This window comes from Mus caroli, unplaced genomic scaffold (genome assembly GCF_978045245.1).
Source record: "Mus caroli unplaced genomic scaffold, Mus_caroli_1 scaffold_16, whole genome shotgun sequence".
Lineage (NCBI taxonomy): Eukaryota > Metazoa > Chordata > Mammalia > Rodentia > Muridae > Mus > Mus caroli.
The window spans coordinates 92,232,826-92,249,051 of NW_028227271.1; the positions used below are offsets into that span (position 1 = coordinate 92,232,826).

A 16,226-nucleotide genomic window follows, 5' to 3' on the forward strand; every position below is an offset into this window, starting at 1 on the left:
AAGGCGGTCTCAAAAAAATAACATGAAAGACAACTAAAGAAGACACCCAGTGGGGCTGGAGAGATGGCTCAGCGGTTAAGAGCACCGACTGCTCTTCCGAAGGTCCTGAGTTCAACTCCCAGCAACAACATGGTGGCTCACAGCCATCCGTAACGAGAACTGACGCCCTCTTCTGCTGTGTCTGAAGACAGCTACAGTGTACTTACTTACATATAATAAACAAATCTTTTTTTTATTTTTTGGTTTTTCGAGACAGGGTTTCTCTGTGTAGCCTTGGCTGTCCTGGAACTCACTCTGTAGACCAGGCTGGCCTTGAACTCAGAAATCCACCTGCCTCTGCCTCCCAAGTGCTGGGATCAAAGGCGTGTGCCACCACTCCTGGCTATAATAAATAAATCTTAAAAAGAGAGAGAGAGAGAAGAAGACGAAGAGGAGGAGGAAGAGGAGGAAGAAGAAGAAGAAGAAGAAGACGACGACAATGAAGAAGACACCCAGTGTCAATTTGTGGCCTCCACAGGCACACACATGCACATGTGCCTGCCTATATGTGCACATATACAAACAGGCTGTGGTAGAGCATGCCAGGAACCCCTGCACTCAGGTGGGAGCAGGAGGATCACCTTGTTCAAGGTCATTCTTGTCTATATCACAAACATGAGGCCAGCTTGGGCTATATGAGACTCTGTATTAAAAAATAAAACAGTGGGGCTGGATGGTTCAGTGGTAAAAGCACTAGCTTTCAATCCTCAGGACCTGAGTTCAAGTCCCAAGACCATACAGTAGAAGAAAATTGTTCCAACCAGGTTGTCCTCTGACTTTCTTATTAGTGTCATCACACAAAAATGAACACACCACAAAATAAATAAATACACTTGATTTTAAAATATAAAAACAAAATATGTTTTCACAACACAGTATGGTGCCTTGGTCCAGCACTTGGAAGATTCTTAAAGTAGAATATACTATAACTCAAGTTAGATGAAATGTGTATGTACATTTATAGAAAACAGGGATCATTTAAATGAATCCTGGACAAGTGCTGGAACCAGAGAATCAAAGGCAAAGTGTAATTCAGCATGGGAAACAGAGTATAGAGTAGCAAACACCTTTTCAATGCACTGTGAAGGCCACCCCCAACGGCACTGCTTCAGGGCTGTGTGAGCATGAAAGGCGCCAAACTGCAGGAGTCGGACAGAGGGCACAGAAAGAGACTGGCACACCTCACCCTTCTAAGAGATGGCAAATGAAGTGCATAAGCAGACAGGACAGGAGGAGGAGGTAAAACAGCTGACAACCCATACTGTGCGAGGTGAAACGGGGCTTAAAGTCACTTGTGCACCTCCTTAAGGGATATTATCTGGGCTTTCTCCCATGGGAAATGAGACAAGGGAAGCAGGAGGAAACTGAACACGTAGAATTTACTATCTCCAACAAACAACAAACAAACAAACAAACAAGCACGGGGCTCGATCAGAAGCACTAGTGGGCTGTAGCTGACGGACAAGTGTCCCCCTCTCACAGATGGGGCCTGAGGGATGGAGTGGACAGCTGTACTGCCTGCCAGCTGACACCAGCACCTCGAGAACCACCACGGGGTCAGTCTGATATGTGCATGGAGAGGAGCGGGGGCTTGGGCTGAAAGGAAAGGTTCAGTAGTGGTCCCGATAAGGACTTGAAACAAGGCCAAATTGCTCAAGCTACAGCAATTAAAACAAAGAAACAACGGACGGGAAGAGGAGGGATAAAGACACTTTGAAGAAAGACCCCTGAAGGAAAGCCTACTGTCTCCATTCTGAAACACAGAGCAGAGCCAACAAGATGGTCAAAGGATGCTATCGATCATCTACAGCATTTCCTGGTGTGATGAAGAGCTGTGCTTAGTACCTTAACCTAGAAAAGTCCCAACTTCTTCCCTGGAATAATTTTAAATACATTTTGATATTGGCACTAAGCTGGTAACTGAAAATCAATCTCATTTCAAAATCTTGGGAAAACCCAAAAGCAACAAAGTCACCCAGAAACCACATACTTCAGGAAGCATTTGGTGATTTCAATGTAGAAGAGCATGGCAGAAAGGCAACAGATTTCTAACCTCCTCAACTTCCTACCGAAGCTGCCAGTATTCACCACACTTCCTCAGCGCGGGAGCCAGGAAAGCAAAGGTCAGAACACAGTAAGATGCAGTTGCTGTTGAAAATAATCTTATCACCGAATAGATGCAAGTCTCATCTCAGGACACTAAATTAGCTACACCAACACCCCATTCACCCCACATCTAGACCACACAGAGACCACACCCATTGGAATGCTGTCAAAAGTTGTTAAGACCTGAGCAGTAATAACAGATGTGTACAACTTTGCACATGGTAACCAAAGTCCTCCCAAATCAGTCGATAGACTTACCTGCATGCTTTAACTGACAAAATTGCCAACATCTAAAAGCTTCGTTCATACCAGATACCTATTCCCCATTAGTATCCCCTTCTCCTCACTGTCTCCACGTCACAGACGAGGAACCTGAGTTTTAAAGAGGACGAGCAACTTAAGGTCTAAGGACAAATGGGCATCAACCTGGGCTACATGAGAGCCTACCCGAGGAAACACATTTGCACATGTGTGTCGCCTCCCAGTCAGGCTGTTTTACGCCAAGGCATGAGCTGTAGCCTCCATCAACCCTTCAGACGAATGACAAGCTGTGCAAATGTGACTTTTACTGATACAGGAACAAACACAATCTCTTCCTTAGACCATGGCGTCACGACCCAGTAGACACTATGGACTGGGAGATGTTCAATCTGCAAATGGCAAAGTTTTCTCCAGTCCTCTTTCAAAGTGAGCACAGGACCAGCTTCCCTGAGACAGGGGATTGATGATGACCGTCTCTTGAGTCACAAGTACCTGGCTTGTTTAGAAGGCGTTGTATTGATTAGCTCATTTAATCCTCACAGAAAGCTTTTGAAATAACCATTAGAGTATCTCCTTTACAGATGAAGGCATCAACTGGTGTGCGGAGCAGGTATCCATGCTCAGGTACCTAACCTCACCTACTCAGTGCTCTTGCGGATGCCACCATGTCTCTTGTATCAAACGGAGAAATGTAAGGAAAAGGGAGACAGGGTGATCAGTCAGGCAGTTCTGAGTCTCACCTGAAATCAGATCAAATCCCACAGAGTGTGCCCACCGAAGCTGGCCGTGTGGTACAGGCCTGTCATCTCAGCACTCAGAAGGTTCAGGAGGACAAGGCTTCAGCTAGCTTCAGTTACTTCAAGAACAGCTACATGGGGCCCATCAGAAAAGAGAGCTGGGGGCAAGGAGAAGGCCTCCAAGATGAAAAATATGAAGAAGAAGAAAAAAAGACCCGCTATACTAGTCAAATACTTGAGACCTTCAATGGAGGATGTGTTTTACGTAATCGCACAGTTTACTGTCAGTCCACCAGGGTGGGAAGGCATGGCAGAGCAGAGGCGTTTACACCATGATGGACAAGCAACAGAGAGAACACTGTATAAGGAACCAGAGTGAGATCTAGCCCTCGAGGACACACCCACCAGTGACCTACTTCCTACTAGTCCCACCTTCTGTCTTCTACCACCTCATATAATAAATGCCATCATATAATAAGTCTATCTCCTCATATAATAAATGCCATCATATAATAAGTCTATCTAGAGACTAGTCCACTCACTGGGTCAGAGGCCCCATGATCTAACAGACTAGACTTTTTCACCACCACACCCAAAGTGCGCTTTACTAATCTCCTAGGCATCTCGTAATCCACTTACACGGAGTCAAATTAACTATCACACCTACTCTTCACAAGTAATGGACCAAATGACACTGGCTGTATGGGGAAGGAACCTGGGGCTTCATTCATACCAGACGATGCAGTGGTCCCTAGTGATCCCTGAGGCTTAATCCATGTGTAAAGCAATAATCTCTTGGTTGCCATCCCAACTCCGGAGAGTACAATGGTTCACTGTGCTCCAGCCCTAATTAAAGCTGTTGTGTATGTCCTGTCTGGGCAAAGCAATGCTTCCATTTGCACACAGCCTCATGGCCATCCCAAGAGTGCCCTTTTACACCTTCTCCAACCAGCTTCAACAGCCACTCTAACAGGATCCAATTCTCTCAGTATCACCTCTTAAGGGTTCCCAGAGTCCATGCTCCTGTCTTCTGTCTAACAGGACCATCCTATTGGAGGTAGCAGCCTCATCTCTACCCACACCACATAATACCTTTCAACTAGGCTGCTTGCATTTGCTTTCTTTCTGATCCACTCTCCACCGGCAAGTGGAGACCTTTTTAGAACATAGCCTGCTCTGGTTTAGGCTTGAGAGAAAGTCTGTGAAACCCTGTCCAAGCTGGTCCACACCTTTGTGACCAGTCTGCCTCCTGCCATGTTCTCATCACTATACTGGACACTCGATCTTCTCTCAGCCCATTCATCTCTCTCACACACTCTTTTCCGGAGCTGTCTCCACAGGCATTTCCTCCTGCTTTGACTGGCTTCCTATCTCTATTTGCCACTGAAAATGTTTTTGTATAGCTCAGTGCAAAATCATTTCCTCAGGGAAACCTGTTGCCAAGTCCCCCCAGCCTCCTGTCTCTCTGTCTCTGTCTCTCTCGTATAATTAGCCATCTCCCTGAAGACAATAAGCCCTTTTTGCCCCCAAAATCAAATAGTGGTCTTATGCATGGTAAATACTTAAAGATTTTGTTGAATTAATTAATAATTAAAAGTAGAATCCAAGACTGGAGAGATGGCTCAGTGGTTAAGAGCACTGACTGCTCTTCTAGAGGTCCTGAGTTCAGTTCCCATGGTGGTTCACATCCATCTGTAATAAGATCCAATGCACTCTTCTAGTGTGTGTCTAAAGATAGCGACAGTGTACTCATATAAATAAAAAATAAATAAATCTTTTTTTTAAAGTAGAGAGTTCATACTTCTTATATTTTATTTTTAATTTTCAGCCAAAGTAAACTAATTCCAGTACTTAGGAGGGAGAGGCAGGAGGATTACATGATCAAGGGCAGCCTGGGTACCAAGTGAGACCCTGTTTCAAAAACTTTGAAATAAAGGGGCTGGAGCTATGGCTCTCTAGTTCGGAGCCCTTGCTGCACTTGCAAAGGACCCAGGCTCAGTCCAGCATGGCAGCACACAGCTGTCTGTAACTCCAGATCCAAGAGGTCTAACTTCTCTTTCCAGCCTCTGTGGGTACTGCATGTACATGGTAAATATATACACAAACAGCCAAAACACTCAGACATATAAAATAAAAATAATGTATTTTAAAACACACACACACACACACACACACACACACACACACACACACATGAATTTAAAAGCCAAGCAAGGTAACTCACTCACTGAAATCCAAGCCTTCTGAAGCTCTAGGCAGGAGTCTTGACAACACAGTGAACTGTAGGCCAGCCTGGGTTACAAGTACAACTCTGTCTCAAATAACATTTAGAATTGAAAAATAACTTTAAAAGTTTCTTAATAAGCAAATTCTGAAATCAACAAGAGATAAAGAAGCTCAATGGGAGATTAAGAAACAATAGCTAGGGCTGGAGAGAGGGCTCAGAGAGATTCAGAGCATAGACTGCTCTTCCAGAGGTTCTGAGTTCAATTCCCAGCAGCCACATGGTGGCTCACAACCATCTGTAATGAGATCTGATACCCTCTTCTGAGGTGTCTGAAGAGAGCAGCAGTGTACTTACATACGTAAATAAATAAATCTAAAAAACCAAAAAAACAAAACAAACAAAACAACAATAACAACAAAACCAACAGCTAAATGTGGCCACTGGTATGGTATGGCTGGCATCACCAAATGTTCTAACCGTGGCACAGCATGCCAAGGAAAGACCACTCCCATAAATACTGCCAGGCCATGTGTGGCACTAATCTAGATTGTCACTCATGAAGCAGGTTCATGAGAACTTCAGCAGGGCAGCCTCCGCAGACAGACCTGGCATCATTGCAGGGTGTCACAACCAGCTTCCACAGCAGCCAATGATCCACCTCTTTAGTGGTCTTGTTCTTTACTCCATCTTGGTTTCCAGGCAGGCCCAGGATTTTTCTGCCTCTGCACCTTCGACCACACTAACCTTCAACTCTGACACAGTCAGCGGTGAAAGCCTATAGCTATGGATTGTGACATAAAATTCCTCATGGAAAATATGCAATTCTTCACTGACCTCATTAACTATCGTGTTCAATATGCAGGAAATAAAATGTATGATTGTTAATAATTGAGTAGAAATGGCTCTACAGGTTACAAAGACAGACCTTTTCAAAGCTAGCCCATTTCAAGAAGACAAAATGTCAACACATGTCTAAGTTATAAATGACCTAAGTGCTCTGTCCTACGCCTGCCACTCTCCATTCAAAAAGGGACAAAGCTTGCTATTATGGCATAAAAGAATAGCAGAACAGCGTTGTCACTGGGGTCACAGTGTCTCTCCTTTTAAAGCTGGGCTAAGTTTCAGTGAAATGGACTCAATTATAATCGGGGCAAGACCCAAATGAAAGTGGTCCAGCCAGAGGGGCAGGGTCAGACTGGACTTCATTCGCTTCCAATTTCAATGTTTACCTCAGTGTATGGGCACTCTCTTCTGTTTGTTTTAATTTAAAAACAGGGTAAGGGCATGAAAAATTAGCCTGCTGAATTCCGAGACTTTTCCTTCACAGATCAAAGGGAGTTGGTTGCATCTGTTCTGGCTCCCACTGTGAAGATCAACAGTTCCTAGAGCTTGCAGCTGCCACTACCCCAGCATCCAAGACCCCCATGCATGCTCAGCAAGAAACACACCCTTTCTCATGATGTCTATGCCAGACAAGATGAGAGCCGGAGAAATGTCACCCAAAGGAGAGATAGCTACAGAGATCTGAGGTATGAGAGTTGTCTGTCCGCCTTCTCAGATCTGTTTCTGAGGCGTGGTAAAACCACATGGCTCCAGTGAGGAGTCAGTTCCCTGTGCTGGACATCTGACAACGGAGAAAAACTGAGTATCCTGAATACCCAATGCAGGGGAGATGGCCTGGTGATTGCAGCACTTGCCATGCAAGGGTGAGCCCCAGAATCCACCTAAAATACCAGGTGGGTGTGGTGGCTCAATTTTAATTCCAGCTGAGGAAGGTGGAAACGGGATCCCTAGAGCAATTAGCTAGCAAGGCTGGCTGAACTGGTGAGCCTTCCTATCTTAATAAATGAGATGAAAGAACAACTGAGCACAACTGTCATTAACTTCAGGCCTACACACACACACACACACACACACACACACACACACTCATGAACACACACAAGTGCTTAGCTAAATGCAAACATATATACAAACCTGTCCTAGTTAGTGTTACTATTGCTGTGATAAAACACCACAGCCAAAAACTACTTGAGGAGGAAATGGTCTATGCTAATGGCTTAGCTTCCACATCACTGCTCATCACTGAGGCAAGTCAGGACAGAATGTCAAGCAGGGCAGGAATGTGGAGCAGGAGCCATAGAGGATGCTGCTTATTGGTTTGCTCTATCCAGCCTGCTTTCTTATAGAACCCAGGACCTCCAGCCCAGGGATGGCTCCACCCACAGTGGACTGGGTCTTCCCACATTAATCACTAGTGAAATACACTACAGGCTTGTCTACAAACAAGTCTTATGGAGGCATTTTCTCAGTTGAGAATCCCATCTCTCAAATGACTCTATCCTGTATCAAGTTGACATGAAACTAGCCATCACAACACACCAAAAAGAAAAAAGAGAAAAAAAAGAGGAGGAAAAAGGTGAGTGTTGATTTTCATTATGATATTCAGACAAAAAAAACTGTTGGCTCTTCAGACAATAGTTACTAAAAGCCACAGAAAAGTGCACCTACACATTTCATTTAATTTTCAAGATAGTTCCCTTCCTGCTCTCACTGTTCACAGGAAGACTGAGCCAGAGAAAGCGCAGAGGGCCCTTAGCTTCAGCTATACTGAAGCTGTACCCTGACCTTTAACCAACCTGCCCCAGTCTGCAGACCTGCTCTCCGGGATGCTGCCCTCTGCCCAGCAACACTGCTTGACCTGCTCCACTGCAGGCAGGCACAGCAATCGGAGACAACAGGGCACACATCTCTGCCACAGCATAAGAGATGAGCGCCTGAGAAATACCAGGTACAAGGCCACACAGAGCCCGACTGGCCTCCCTTGGATGCTGGAGCTGAGGCTGACCCTGAACTCTGACCCTCCTGCCCTGCTTCCTGAGATCTCAGGTGTGTACCCAACCATAACACCGGGCTTTAGAAAGGGATGAAGGAGACTGCCACCCAGGGTCTGACAAACGGGCAGAGGTTAGCTGTCCGCAGACTGGCCAACACTCTTACTCAAGTCCCTTAACGCCTCTGCACCAGCCCTATACGCTCTGGACGAGCACTCCCACTCCCATGGCTTTTGGATGATGATCCACAAACAGCTCTTCGTGCAAGATCTGCTGTCACAACTCCAGATCTAGACGCCCCAAGAGCCCCATGGACACTCACACTGGAATCTCCCTCAGTCCTTTAAAGCCACATTTCAAAGCCCCTTATGAATCCAGCGTGTGTGGGATCTGGCTAACTCAGCAAGCCATCCAGGATCCAGGGAGCCATGCTCTAACTACTGCTTTATCTCAGGTCCCATACTCTGCTTTCATGACATGTCCAGATCTACCTTCCCCTATCACTTTCTTATGTAGGCCATCATCCTGTAGTGTGGCATGCTTCTATGACTACCCCAGTCTTACTGACTTTATGTGACCCCGCCAAGTCCTGTGCTTACTGAGACCACACAATACATACAGGTCCCTCAGTTTGTCCCATTCAGTACCCGATCCAATCGCTGTCCACACAGTCCAGCTCCTTTGTGAAGCTTTCTCTGATCCAGCCTTCCTCACAAGACTAAGAGGCCCTCTTCTAGATGCCCAAGCCACTCTCTGTATATGCTTTTATTACAGTAGTCCCCAGACAGATGAGATAAGATAACTAATTGCAGTTATCTCCTATCTCACCCGTCTCACCAACAAATGATGCCGAGTCAGGTCTTAGACTGTATCTTCTGGGTTTTTAGCTTCAATAACTACCCTTGACAAATAGTCAATTGTCAATGACCATATACAGCAACACATACAATAACAAGTAATTCCCTTTCTGGCCAATACTCTTCAGTGTTAGGCATAGCCACTGAAAGAGTACAACAACAGCTCTACTAAAAACTCCCAAGTCTACAGTTAGACTCTAGCCTGTCCACCAAAGTAGCCTTTATGTTAAAGGTCCCAATGCTATTGGACACAATGCTAAAGGTGCTATTGGAAGGTGATGGAAACTTGAGAAAGCGTGACACAGTGGAAGTCTTTGAGGCATCCCTCAATGAAGATGATGGGCCCCTGGTCCCTTCTGCAAAGAGGCCAGCAGTTCTGTCCCCACACACTCCTGCCATGATGTGCTACCTCATCACAGAATAAAACAAGGCCAACCAATCATGAACAAGAGCCTCCAAAACAGGAGCCAAAATCAATCTTAATCTTTTTCTATTCAGATAATTACTTCAGTTATTTAGTACATTGACAGAAAGCTAACAGACCGTGCACTAAAGTGGCTAGTGCCAGATATTATCAATTGTTACCTGACTTTCTGAAATATGTTTAAGCTTCACTGATAGAACACGGGCTTGTTCAAGTTCAGATTTTAAACAGAAGTTTTCTCACCCATGGTAAGACTCTGTTCTGGATGAATCCACACGTCGGTCTGTTCTAGGGAGCTAGATTCTTAGAGGTGCTTGTAGAAGCCTGCCTCCCTCAGAGACAGTCTTGCTGGCAGATTCACTCCCTGAGCTTCCTGACTCAAAAAGCAGGACAGGATAATGGCTTTGCTGCTCACCACAGCGCTACTCAACATTGCTTTGGGCCATTACAGGCACCAACCACTCTGGTAATAAGCCAACAGAAGATCATCTAAAGGCAGACAGGTAGACAGACAGACATGCAGTAAGAAACTGACAATCTGTCTGGTTGCAGGTAACAATCCCATACAGACACATACCCGGGCTTAAGGACTCTCCTGTTCACTCACACAAATGAGTTTCCGCTAGAAGGCGTCTTCATTGGAAGCCTCCATTAGAAGGCTAATTGGAGACGAGCACTTCCAGACTAAGCGTCTGTTGTCTAAAACATCTGAATGCAATTTGTTGGTGCTCACAGTGTCCACTCTTAGATGTCTTGCCTGTGTCATTTATTTTCACTTAGTTCTCCAACCTCTTGACATTGCACTGAAATATGTCATCTAGAAATATATTGGGCAACATTTACAATTATACCGGGACACAGCCCTTGCGCTTCAGGTTGGCCACACCTGTGAGTATAAGGAATTTTCAACCCCACTTTACAGATAAGGCCAATAAAACTTCAAAAGGCTAAAGTCCCCAAGGTTCCCACAGCCAAATAGATGGTGAGCCCTGATACCAGCTCTAGCATTCTTGACCCTTAAATGTTTTAATTTTTTTTTCTTTTGTCTGAGACAGGGTTCACATAGCCCACACTGGCCTTGAACTCACTGTGTAGATAAAGATACTTCTACCTCGGAAATGCCTGGGTTACAGCATGTAGAACCCCACCCACTTAGCCCAGGGCTTCATGCTAGGCAGCTTTCCACCACTGACTGCATCTGATTGGGTTGAAGACACATTGCTCTTCCAACAGTTCACCATTTACTAAAGAAAGGGAAAGCATCCACCGCTCATTCCTAGGCCTTTGGAAGGGGTCACCAGACCAGACACATATTGGTCCTCTAAGCAAATATTCTCCAGAGAAAACGCCGGGCGTGGTGGTGCACGCCTTTGATCCCAGCACTCCGGAGGCAGAGGCAGGCGGATTTCTTTTTTTTTTTTTTTTTTTTTTTAGGTTTTTCGAGACAGGGTTTCTCTGTATAGCCCTGGCTGTCCTGGCACTCACTCTGTAGACCAGGCTGGCCTCGAACTCAGAAATCCACTTGCCTCTGCCTCCCAAGTGCTGGGATTAAAGGCGTGCGCCACCACGCCCGGCTGGCAGGCGGATTTCTGAGTTCGAGGCCAGCCTGGTCTACAAAGTGAGTTCCAGGACAGCCAGGGCTATACAGAGAAACCCTGTCTCGAAAAAACAACAACAAAAAAAAAAAAACCAAAAAAAAAAAACAAAAAAAAGAAAGAAAGAAAGAAAGAAAGAAATTCAAGTAACAAGGAAAAAGACACGAATACCAATGTAAACCTCAGAACCCACACGTGTGACCTCATCAGTTAGCTGGATTCTCTTACATTCTCTGAGCCATGGCCAATACAAAGGGTCTATATGTTTGTGCAAATGTGTATGCACGCACACACACTCCAGGCACTGGCTTAAAAACTACAACTGTGATAGCAAAAAGAACCATTAGGGGACAAAGTACCTCAGGCCAAATCTGATTATAGAGCATTAAGATTGATTAGGGATCAATGTAAAGAATCCATCTCCCTTCCCAAGAGGCATCCAAAAGCCCCTCAGGGGATGCCTCCTGCAGCTGCCTTCTGAGAAGAGATCCTACCCTGAAATGGGCCTCACACATCATTCTCTGTCTGAAGCCAGCAGCACTCAACAAGCCCAGTGAGTGGGTGGCACAAGAGCCTGACGTCAGGGGGGCTTCAGCCTTTCTCTGCTGGAGAACAGACACATAGATATTATATAAAGACACGAGCAAGGACGGAGCTGCCGCAGCCTGTACCACAGGGGAGTAGGCCAGAAGACTCCTGGAGCCTTACAAACTGCACCTCACCTCTTTTCTCTTCCCTTCGGAGTTTCTCATTTGACTGAATTTTAATGTCCCTCAAATTTTGAAGTTTAAAAAATGTCTCCCGCCGGGCAGTGGTAGCGCACACCTTTAATCCCAGCATTCCGGAGGCAGAGGCAGGCGGATTTCTGAGTTCGAGGCCAGCCTGGTCTACAAAGTAAGTTCCAGGACAACCAGGACTATACAGAGAAACCCTGTCTCCAAAAAAAAAAAAAAAAAAAAAAAAAACCCAAGAAACTAACAATGTCTCCCTTTCCAATCCATGACCTTCCCTGTCCCTGGTATGTATCCGAATCTCGTTTTGTTGTTGTTTTATTTTACATGGCTGAGTCTCAAAAGGATCCTGTGGTGGTGCACACCTTTGATCCCTACACTTGGGAGGCAGAGGCAGGCAGAACTGTTGAGTTCAAGGCCAGCCTGGTCTAGAGAGTGAATTCCAGGGTAGCCCGGGCTACACAGAGAAACCCTGTCTCAAAAAAAAAAAAAAAAAGAAAAGAAAAGAAAAAAGAAAAGGAAAGGAAAAGAAAAAGAAAAAGTAAACCCACAACGTCTAAAATCAGAAAATTTAATTCTCTAAAACCAGACATGAGACACTGTGGGTCACACAGAAATGTGCACAGTCCAGGCCAAGCTCAGGCTTTCTTAACAAAACCACAGGCAAATGGTGTTCTCCGAGAGTGGAAGGGCTGCATGACGAGGTCTCTGAGGTGGAGAAATGGAAGCTCACTGGATAGGGCCCCTCTGCTGGCTCGTGCACAGCTCTCGAGGCAGTGCAGACAGGAAGCATAAGAAGGGTTCTAACCGCCGAGGAAGGTGGTAATAGAAACGAAGACGCTGTCAAGGGGCTCCCACAAACGGTGCTCTGGAGGCCCTGACTGCTTTGCTTATGGAAGATGAGGGGAAGAATGGACTAACAGAAACTTGACAGGCCGACCTCAGAGAAGACACCAAGCTGAACTGGGGATGGTTAGTCCAAGACTTCTCACCCTGCCTGAAGCCCAGGCCTTTCCTCAAAGTCCTGAACGGACATGAGCTACTGCTGCAGAAAAACATCAAAGAAACTATGAACGCCCATGAAAAGGCAAAGCCCGGGCAAGGAGGCCTGGGAAGACAGTAAAGGCAGCCACAGGGGTGTCAGTAGATGTGACGGAAGCACCTGCCAATCCAGAGCTGGGTGAACTGTGGTTTATTTCTTCTCATCTTCAAAACTAGCCCTCAAGGAAGATGTCCAAATTCTACAATGAGAAGTCTCAAAGAAGTGACAGACCCATGTCTAAGGTCACCATCAAGTGCCTGAATCCCAACAGGAGACCCACAGAATCACAGGCCTGTCCACACTCTCACTCTCAGGGCACCTCCTTCTCAACCCATTTCCTGATGCTCACTCAGCTCAGGAAAGGCAAATGTTGGGCAGGTCAAGCGTACCTGCAGCCTCTGAGGTGACAGGAATAGTGACGATTAACCACGCAAGCCTGGGCATGCAGCTCAGTGGCAGCACACCTGCACAGCATGAAAGCCATAAACCATAACCATGAGCAGCACCAAAGCCATAAGAATTAACCAAAAACATTCACACAAGTACTGTTACCAGCTTTGCATGAACTGCCTCACGTAAGACCAGCAGCATCCTTCTGAATTACATGGTGGTGTTATTATTCCTATTCACAGAGCAGAAAACTGAGGCTCACTGATGTCAATATGTTGAAAGCAATGATGGCTGTGTTGGGAGAAGGTGACAGGTGGCAGTACTGGGCTGACGCTGCTTCAGAACCTACATTAAAGGATGCGACTAAGAGCAGCTGCAGCGACACATGGTGCTGCCTTCTAGACTTCCCTCCCCATACGGTCCCCAGAACCCTTCTGTGTTGCTTAAATAACTGGAGGGAGTTAACAGCCTTCATGTGAGGGTCAGATAGTATTTCCCTGTAGGCTTGCTAAGAGCCAGGCTGACCTAGTGCTAATGAATCCTTCCAGAATTTGGAAATGCTCCTCCAGACGTATCCCTTGTCACTGTCATGCAGAGACTGTCATGCAATACACAGGATTGGGTGAGATGGGGCAGATGCCCCAACCATACATTCCCAGTACACCTGGGTAAGTAAGCTTTCAAGCTGTCCGCCTAGTCTACCTGTCTTACTGGCCCCTCCTTCCCACACCAAATCCTACAGTACAACTCATCTTCTCAGGTCCCACGCTGCCTCCACAGAAGCTGTGCTCAGCGCCTCCTCTGCTCTGGGCATTCTGGGCATGCCTCTCTCTCAGGTTAGGCAGCTCCTACTTCTGCGCTTCAGAGCCATCTGGAGACCAGCTGTCTCTCCAACAGAATGGTAAGTGCGCACATACACAGTTCCTTTGGATTCCTAATTTTAGCCTAGTGTTAAGCAAATGGTAGGTACACAAAGACACTGAACAGATAACCTTCCAGTTCTAGCTATCATTATCTAGCTAGCTAGCTAGCTAGCTAGCTATCACCTGTTAGGCATCTGCCACAAGGCCAGCATAGAGCAGAATATTTACCGTGTACTTCTCATCCTCAAAACAAGCCTGCAGGGACGATACCTAACCATGTCACAGGCGAGGAGAAGAGACAGAAAGGCCAAGTCCATGTCTACAGTGCCATCAAGAGGCTGGAACAGAACCAAAACCCTCTGGAATCACAGCTGAAGACTCTTCTATGATATCACCGAACCTTCTCAGTCCCAAATTCCCACAGTGACCAGTTTATTCCTTACGGACTGTCATGCACACCACATTGGCCCTGCCTTCTGTCTGCCACATACTGAGTTCTTAGACACAACACAGAGGGGCACTGGGGGTTCCCTTGTCACTTTTGACAGTGACCACCGGGCAGGTGACCTTGAAGCTAAGCTAAGCAAGGTGGAGCAAGCAAGGTGGCAGGGAGGCCGGATACAGAAAGATAACAAGTAGGCATGCAGACAGGTGGAGGTGAAGAATGGCCAACAGATGATATCAAAGGAAAAGGCATGAGGCATAAACATGCGGCCCCGACAGGTCCTGGGGACAAAGCTGAGGCACTTAGACAATGGCTTAACCAGCCAGAGCCCCAAAGCCTCCTCTTTAACACTGTCCCCACCACAGACCGGACACTAGGGAAAGTGCTGAGGTAGTGGTTTGCTTAGAGAGGGACTCTGTCCTCACAGACCGAGAGAGAATAGACCATTCTCTCCCAAGCACAGGGACATAGGAGGAAGATGATCTTCAGGGAGGACTCTACTTCTAGAGAAAAGGCATCAACACAGCCAGACTTTCCTATTTGAAAAAAGGAACTGTTTTCAGGCTGTTCTCGGTTTTTTGGTTTGTATTGCTTTGTTTTTAAAGATAGGAACTTAACAATGTTGCCGAGGCTGGCCTTCAACTCCCTGTGTAACCTGACTGAGCTGTCCTCAAAGTCAAGACCCCCTTGTCTTGGCTACTAAGGGACTTAGCATGCAGGCTTGAACCACACCACCACATTTGGGTGTTTTGACTTTTTTAAAATATCCAGAATAAGGCAAATATTAAAACCCAGCAGGTCAGGACTGAAATAGAAGCTGGTGACCTTACAGAAAGGTAGACCACACCACTCTAAGTCAAGGCTTCCTTGCTCTCCCTCACGAATACTTAAGCCCTGATGTTTGGCTCCTTCCCCAAGAGCAAGGAACAGAGGAGGCAAAGGCCACCTGTGAAAGGCTCCCCACCAACGGCATGCTGCAGGACAGACACAGACAGCCTGGAATTATCTGTGCTCCTCAACTACCAAACTGAAGCAGCATGGTTTTGTAACTGACTCTGGAATAAACACAAGCCATTTTCTTTTGCTTAAGCTAATTATGACTTCATTTGGGTCACTTGTACCTTAAATGAGTCAGTCACTGGGCAGACGTGATAGAGGACAAAATTTGGACTTTGACAGAAACGAGTAAAGAGGAAAAGTCCATTAACACCACACAATGAAACTAGCAAAATGCCAAAGGCCATATGGTAATCAAGAAAAAAAGCTGACGGCTGGGTTCTCATTAGCTCAGAATTTTAAATATAATCAAATCATGCTAACTGTATAAAGCAACAAAAAGTGGAAAAGAAACTTTCTGAGATAGTGAAAGACAGTCAACTTTGCTGTCATGGCACCACGGCAACCACAATGATGAAACACTCCACTTATGAACACCTTAGCCACGAAGAGTTCTGTCCTCTAAGATGACTGACCAAGCACTGTATGGAGCACCCCAGGGGCGGAGGAGGAGGGAGAGGAAGAGGAGGAGGAATACCACCACCACTACCTGTATTTATTGAAGTCTATGTGCCAAGTACTCTGCCAAGAGCCTTCCCTAGAGCAGGGAGAGTCAGTGGTCATGAACAGTCACAGCAGTGGTTTAAGAAGGGTGTCGCTATCATTCCAATTCTCCAGC

General features: G+C 46.1%; 1 protein-coding gene across 3 annotated transcripts in view; it reads right to left on the reverse strand.

The window, feature by feature from the left end:
- Mtmr12 (myotubularin related protein 12) overlaps nt 1–16,226 on the reverse strand; it is a 67,612-nt gene that overhangs the window by 42,490 nt on the left and 8,896 nt on the right. The gene's annotated exons all lie outside the window — the stretch shown is intronic.